At 40.7% G+C, this 6,887-nt stretch overlaps 1 pseudogene; it reads left to right on the top strand.

Moving 5' to 3' along the window:
- The window catches only part of LOC125922461 (NHP2-like protein 1), a 10,389-nt pseudogene extending 4,581 nt beyond the window's left edge, over nucleotides 1–5,808 (top strand).
- Nucleotides 5,809–6,887: the final 1,079 nt, after the last annotated feature.

The raw sequence follows: 6,887 nt of genomic DNA, 5'->3' as shown, positions 1-6,887 counted from the left end.
TTGTGGTTTATATACACAATGGAATACTACGTGGCAATGAGAAAAAATGAAATATGGCCTTTTGTAGCAACATGGATGGAACTGGAGAGTGTGATGCTAAGTGAAATAAGCCATACAGAGAAAGACAGATACCATATGGTTTCACTCTTATGTGGATCCTGAGAAACATAACAGAAACCCATGGGGGAGGGGAAGGAAAGAAAAAAAAAAAAAAAAGAGGTTAGAGTGGGAGAGAGCCAAAGCATAAGAGACTGTTAAAAACTGAGAACAAACTGAGGGTTGATGGGGGGTGGGAGGGAGGGCAGGGTGGGTGATGGGTATTGAGGAGGGCACCTTTTGGGATGAGCACTGGGTGTTGTATGGAAACCAATTTGACAGTAAATTTCATATATTTAAAAAATAAAAATAAAAAAAAAATAAAACCAGGTGAATTGTTTATGTAATAAGTAAAAACAGCAAAATCTCTGTTGCATTTACTTGAACCACAACCGAGAATGATACAAAAGGAAAAAAATCCTGATTAGGAGAAGGAGAAGAATGAAAAGGTGCTTCGATCTCATGAACGTAGCGTTGGAATTTATATATACATAGATGATTTACGTGTCTTCATGAACTTAAAGCAGTTTTTCTGCAAGACACATATCTGCAACACGTTTTGAGAGCAGACACATCATGAAACAGTACAATCACGAGGATGGCATTTAGGTGTGTTCTCTTTCAGGGTTAACATACCACAATTTTCCTCAGTCTGTTCATGTGTTTAATTGCCTTCTGTTATTATTTTTTATGCAAGACATCTAGCCGGAGAATTGGAGCAATTACGTTTGGCTCGGATTCCCTCTGAGAACAGAGCCTACTAATTGCAGCGAAATTCACCCTTCACCTGCGCTTTCAGTTGTCTGCCTCAGACCCGTGTACCCAGGCAGAATGTAGGGCTTGGGACATTGTTCAGGTAAACTAACAGCCTCAAAATAATTTGGAGGAAAAAATACATTTTCTAAAATACAATATGGTTGTGAATTTACAATGGTTTTGAGAACATACTTTACTCACCAATTGTTTATAAATGACTGCTCAGCACTTCCCTTGGGTATTTAATATTCACATAATAATATATGTGCAATACTAGTTATAAAAGTGAAAAATGTAGTTCAAACTACATGGAAAAGACTGAATCATTGAACGGAGTCGTAATATTTGGAGAATCATTGTAATGGTATTTGAGCCACAGGTCCACTATTTTCATGTGACTGTTCAGTAGTAGGGAGATGGCAATACGGTTGACCTTGATCAACACAGGGATTAGAAGCACCGACCCCTGAGTAGTCGAAAATTTCAGTATAATATTTTTAAAATTTTTTTAACATTTATCCATTTTTGAAAGACAGAGAGACACAGAGTGCGAATGGGGAAGGGGGCAGAGAGAGAGGGAGACACAGAATTTGAAGCAGGCTCCAGGCTCCAGGCTCCAAGCTGTCAGCACGGAGCCTGATGCGGGGCTCGAACTCAAAGACAACAGATCAAGACCTGAGCCAAAGTCGACCGCCCAACCAACTGAACCACCCAGGTGCCCCAATCTTAGTATAAATTTGACTCCCCTAAAATTTAGCAACTAGTAGCCTATTGTTGACCAGAAGGCTTACTAATAACATCAACAGTCGATGAACAAATATTTTGTACATTATATGTATTTTTTAAATATTTTATTTATTTCTGAGAGAGCACAAGCATAGGAGGGGCAGAGAGAGAAGGACAAAGGATCTAAAGGGGGCTCTGTGCACTGGACAACAGCGAACCCGATGTGGGGCTGAAACTCACAAACAGTGAAATCATTACCTGAGCCGAAGTCAGATGCTCCATTGACAGAGCTACTCAGGTGCCCCTGTATGTTACATGTATTAAAAACTGTATTCTTACAATAAAATAAGCTAAAGAAAAGAAAATGTTATGAAGAAAATCATAAGGAAGAGAAAATACATTTACAGTACCGGACTGTATCAAAACCAATCTGTATGGATACGGACCCGTGCAGTTCAAATCTGTACTGTTCAAGGGCCATCCATACACCTCAGCCAGACTGAAATATTTTTGTGTTTCTGATTTTGTCATGTTCGCACAGAAGCAGCCTTGCTGAGAAACACTAGGATGTAGATCATTTCCCCCATCCTTGTCAAGACTAGATATTCTCTTGTCTTTAGTTTTTACCTCTAATCCTGACAAAGTAATGCTGGCTTCCCTCCCCCGCTCCCCACATCAGGTCCACCCTGCAGTTGGGCCAAAAGGCTGCCCAGATCAGCTCCCAAAAGACCCCAGGAAGGCAGTTCTAGGTGGGCCTAGAAAATGCACCAAGTTTCTATTGGGTCAGAGTTGCTTCTCTACAGTGATGCTGGTTTTATTTTTGTTTTCTCCCTGTTTTTCTGTAATAGTTAACTATCTTTATTTCTAAAAAACTATTTATACTTATATATTTTACTGTCGTGCTACCCCTATCATTTAACTTCTCATTTTATCACCAATTCCTAAATTTATTTATCTGACATAATTGTTAAATTTCATGTTCTTGTAAAAAAAAAAAAACAGGATCTATTTTGGATTTACATTATACTTAACTTTCCCTCTCCTTATCTTTTATTTAGATGTACTTCTCCATTCTCCAGTACATTTTTCTCAGTTTAATAGTGTCTTGCTTGTCTGATCAAGAGCTACTCGAAGTTTGGTATTACTAGGGTCAAGGTCAACCTTTGGATTATCAATAAATAGGATTTTAACTTAAAAAAAGTAGTGTTGGTTAGTTTTCTGTTCAGTTCCATCAATTTAGCCTTGTCCCTCTTTCTATAGTATATTCTCTTTTTTTATGCATAGCTTTATACATTTTTATCCCCTTAAAGAAAGAAGCTCGCATTTGTAATTTTAACCTGAAAGTTAAAAAAACTCACATAATCTGAATTGCTCAATCCTCGGTATTTTTAATACACAATATTGCCTATATGACTGTACTACAATCATCTTTTAGCATGCTTTGTGTTACCTTGATCTTTTTAACTATAAACAGAGAGTCAAAGTTCTTTTACCAAATTTGGCTTATGGAATTGGAATTCAGTCCTAAACCTGCCTCAAAATAGATGAATAGGCAAATAGCAGCATATTTATCAGGACAAATCACTTCCAAAGGAAAAGGCTAGAGAAGCACTGTTTTAAAATAAAACTTCTGGTGGGCACCTGGGGGGCTTATTCAGTTGAGCATCTGACTTCCGCTCAGGTCACAGTCTCACAGTTCGAGGCTTGTGTTGGGTTCTGTGCTGTTAGCCCAGAGCCTGGAACCTGCTTCTGATTCTCTCTCCCTCTCCTCTCTCTCTCTCTCTCTCTCTCTCTCTCACACACACACACACACACACACGCACAAATAAATAAACATCAAAAAAACTTAAAGTAAAACCTCTGGGAACAATCACTTGCTTATCTCACATTATTATCTTTAATTAAGTGCCTATTGATTCTACTCATGCTGGCAGTTGGATTTGTGGGTTTTTGTTTTTCCTGAGTAAGGCTCTTCTGGACCTGCATGTCTTGGAGGCAATTCCAGCATGCCTGGGCTGAAGATCAAAAAATAAAATAAAATAAATGTAAGAATTCAAAATCTTAGGGAACAATATGGTAATTAAGACACATGGCAACTGGTGGAAATTACTGCTTCCCTCCTTGCTCCTCAAGCTGTCACTAAAAGTCCTCTTTTCAGGCTGGCCTCTTTACCTATTTAACATCGATTCTTCTGAAACTGTCTGCTTTCAGGGAAAAAAAAAAGTTCCAGGCTCACCTTGATTTTTTTCTGCCCCAAGACACTGGATCAGCTATTTTGAAAAGCTCTGCTTCTTTTTAATGGAAAACAATACTGGAGGATAAAAAAAGACAAAATCGGGCACTACAATGTATTTTAGATTGCTTAACAGGACCGCTGGAAGGAGTCAGATGACATCAGAGAAGACAGTCCCTAACATACTGTAACAGCAATAATCCCTTAACAACAACAATGAATTCATGTTGATGTTTCCAATTTACCTCCAGTTAAATTGAGTCCCTCTTGTATTGTTCTGCTAGGACAGCTGATTTTTCCACTTTAGTTAATGGAGCTCTGGTTTACATTAACATGCCACAGTACAGGTTGTCATACTATGCATCTTAATTATTGTGTTGTCCCCTAAAATGTCAAGTTCTTAGAATTCTTTGAATTTCATCTTTGGATGCTCAACCCCGGTGTCTGGAATTGCCTCCAACGTATGCAAGTCCACGGAGCTCTCTCTACCCCCTTCTCAATATCACCAGAAACACCGAGCAAGTATCTTTAAAACTGAAAGAAACCCACGCTTCCTCAGGAACACATCCACAGATCCAACTCAGCCTCATAGGCTAAGTCAGTGAACACTTAGTCAAAGATAATAATATCCAATGGGCAAATTATTGGTTCTCCAAATTACTTTGTTTTTCAACAATGCTTCTCTAGCCTTCTTCTTTTGACCTGATTTTTCCATTATGTTTTTTTTTCTCTTACACTCTCATGTCCTTGTTTGTTTGAGTATTCCTTCATTTCTTTTCTTTTAAATATTTATTTATTTTGAGAGAGAGTGAGAGAGCACGATCAGGAGAAAGGGCAGAGACAGGAGAGAGAGAGTACCCCAAGCAGGCTCAGAGCTCTCAGCAAGAAGCCCAAAATGGGGCTTGATCTCAGGAACTATGAGATCATGACCTGAGCCAAAATCAAGAGTCGGAGGCTCAACTGACTGAGCCGCCCAGATGCCCCACATATTCCTTTATTTCTAAGGCTGTCTTAGGGCTGAATTCCAATTTCAAAAGTCCTCGGATGTATATGTATTGTCTCAGTGTTGTTCAATCCCAGTGATCCAAACCAGGCAAAAGATAATCTGAAAACAAAACTAAATTATAGCTAGAATCATTAGAAAATTAAGTTACATGGAATAGAGAATTCTCTTCCTGGAAAGTTTACTCTGAACAACTTCTGCTGTATTTCTTGTTGATTCTGCTATATTCCCATAAGAACCATTTCATAAAAGACAAAAGCCCAATTGAACTATATCATATTTCCATATTCAAATAACTTTTAGATATTCCCCTAATGGCATTATGTAATTCCCAGACACTTGGCCCATCTACAGACTCCTGTAGTTCAAGAATTTTTTTCACCCATTAAATTATAACGATAAGAAGTTTTAGTGCAACATATCCAGGTTCTCAATGGATTAAAACACCCCATGCCTATACACCACTCCTGTACTTTACAATAATTGTCTAGTCACCGCGGAAATAAATACTTCAATTTCCACTCCTCCGGTTGGCGCTCCCCCTCTGGCGTCAGCTGCGCTCCAGGGGAGGGGACCATGGAGTGGCAGACAGGACTGAGGCTGATGTAAATCAGAAGGCCCCTGACGCCCACCTCACCAAGGAACTACTGGACCTGGTTCAGCAGTCATGTAACTACAGGCGGCATCCGAAAGGAGCTAAGGAAGCCGCCAAAACCCTCATCAGAGGCGTCTCTGAGTTCATCGTGATGGTTGCAGACGCTGAGCCGCTGGAGATCATCCTGCACCTTCCCCTCTGTTTGGATAAGAATGTGCCCTACCCCTAAGTGTTTGTGCACCCCAAGCAGGCCCTGGGGCGGGCCTGCAGGGTCTCCAGGCCTGTCATCGCCTGCTCTGTCGCCAGCAAAGAAGGCTCACAGCTGAAGCAGCAGATCCAGTCCATTCAGCAGTCCATTCAAAGACTCTCAGCCTAAACGGACGGCCCCTGCCGCACTCCTCGCTGAATCCCCCCACGCCCTCCCCACCCTGGGGCTGTATATCATGTTGTCTGTGTTAGCATGTAGTACCTCAAGCCACCTTCTCTTATGATATTACGGTACTAAATCTGGTTTTTGCATTTTGTATTATTTTTATTTAACAGGTTGTCATCCATATATTAATCCCCCACCCCAGCCCAATCTCCCATTCTACTCTTTCTGCCTTCTTATCGTCCCTTTTGAAAAACGAACTAATGCCAAGAACAGGCCAACACAGTGGTGACACCATTCAAAGGCAGGGAAGAGCCAGGATAGAGATCCGGTTTCAGCTTTCAGCCACTAGCTTCCTATGGTGTGTAGAACATGATGGCTATAAGCACCATTCACTTTGTAGCCCTTGTGCCTGGTGTACAAAATCATTCCATACAGTATTTGCTCTCTATGAAGATTATGTATCATCTGGGGAGACTGCATGTATCCTGTGAGGCTGTTAGGTGTATGTTCAAGTGTTATTTGCTAATCTGCTTCTGCTGTTTGCTTTGGCAATATGGTGTTATTCCCCCTCTCCCCCAACTCCTAAACATGCCCCAGAGGGCAGCAGCATGCCAAAGATGTGAGGCAGAATTCCAGAGGCTGCCTGGGGAAGTTAGACATGGGGCAGTTGACCTACGTCATGAAGGAGTCCAGAGTAGCAAGAAAAAAGAGTCAACTGATGGTGGAATGAAGAAGTCTGGGCAAGTCATGGAGACCTGACTGGATGCTACAGCAGAGATGTTGGAGTCAAGGAAACATCCTTTGTAGTGAATGGAGATGTCTTCAGTGGACACTTGGTACCAGCCCTGAGAGCCCTTACCCCTGTTTCCTGCAACAATGTGGGTCAGATAGATGTATGTATTCTTTATTTTTTTTATTTTAATTTCTTTTTTTAATTTACATCCAAGTTAGTTAGCATATAGTGCAACAATGATTTCAGGAGTAGATTCCTTAATGCCCCTTACTCATCAGCCCATCCCCCCTCCCACAACCCCTCCAGTAACCCTCTGTTTGTTCTCCGTATTTCTGAGTCTCTTATGCTTTTGTCTCCCTCCCTGTTTTTATA

This window comes from Panthera uncia, chromosome B1, assembly GCF_023721935.1.
Source record: "Panthera uncia isolate 11264 chromosome B1, Puncia_PCG_1.0, whole genome shotgun sequence".
NCBI classification, from domain to species: Eukaryota; Metazoa; Chordata; class Mammalia; order Carnivora; family Felidae; genus Panthera; species Panthera uncia.
Note: the sequence above shows the minus strand (reverse complement) of the source record. Positions and strands in the feature narration are given on the sequence as shown.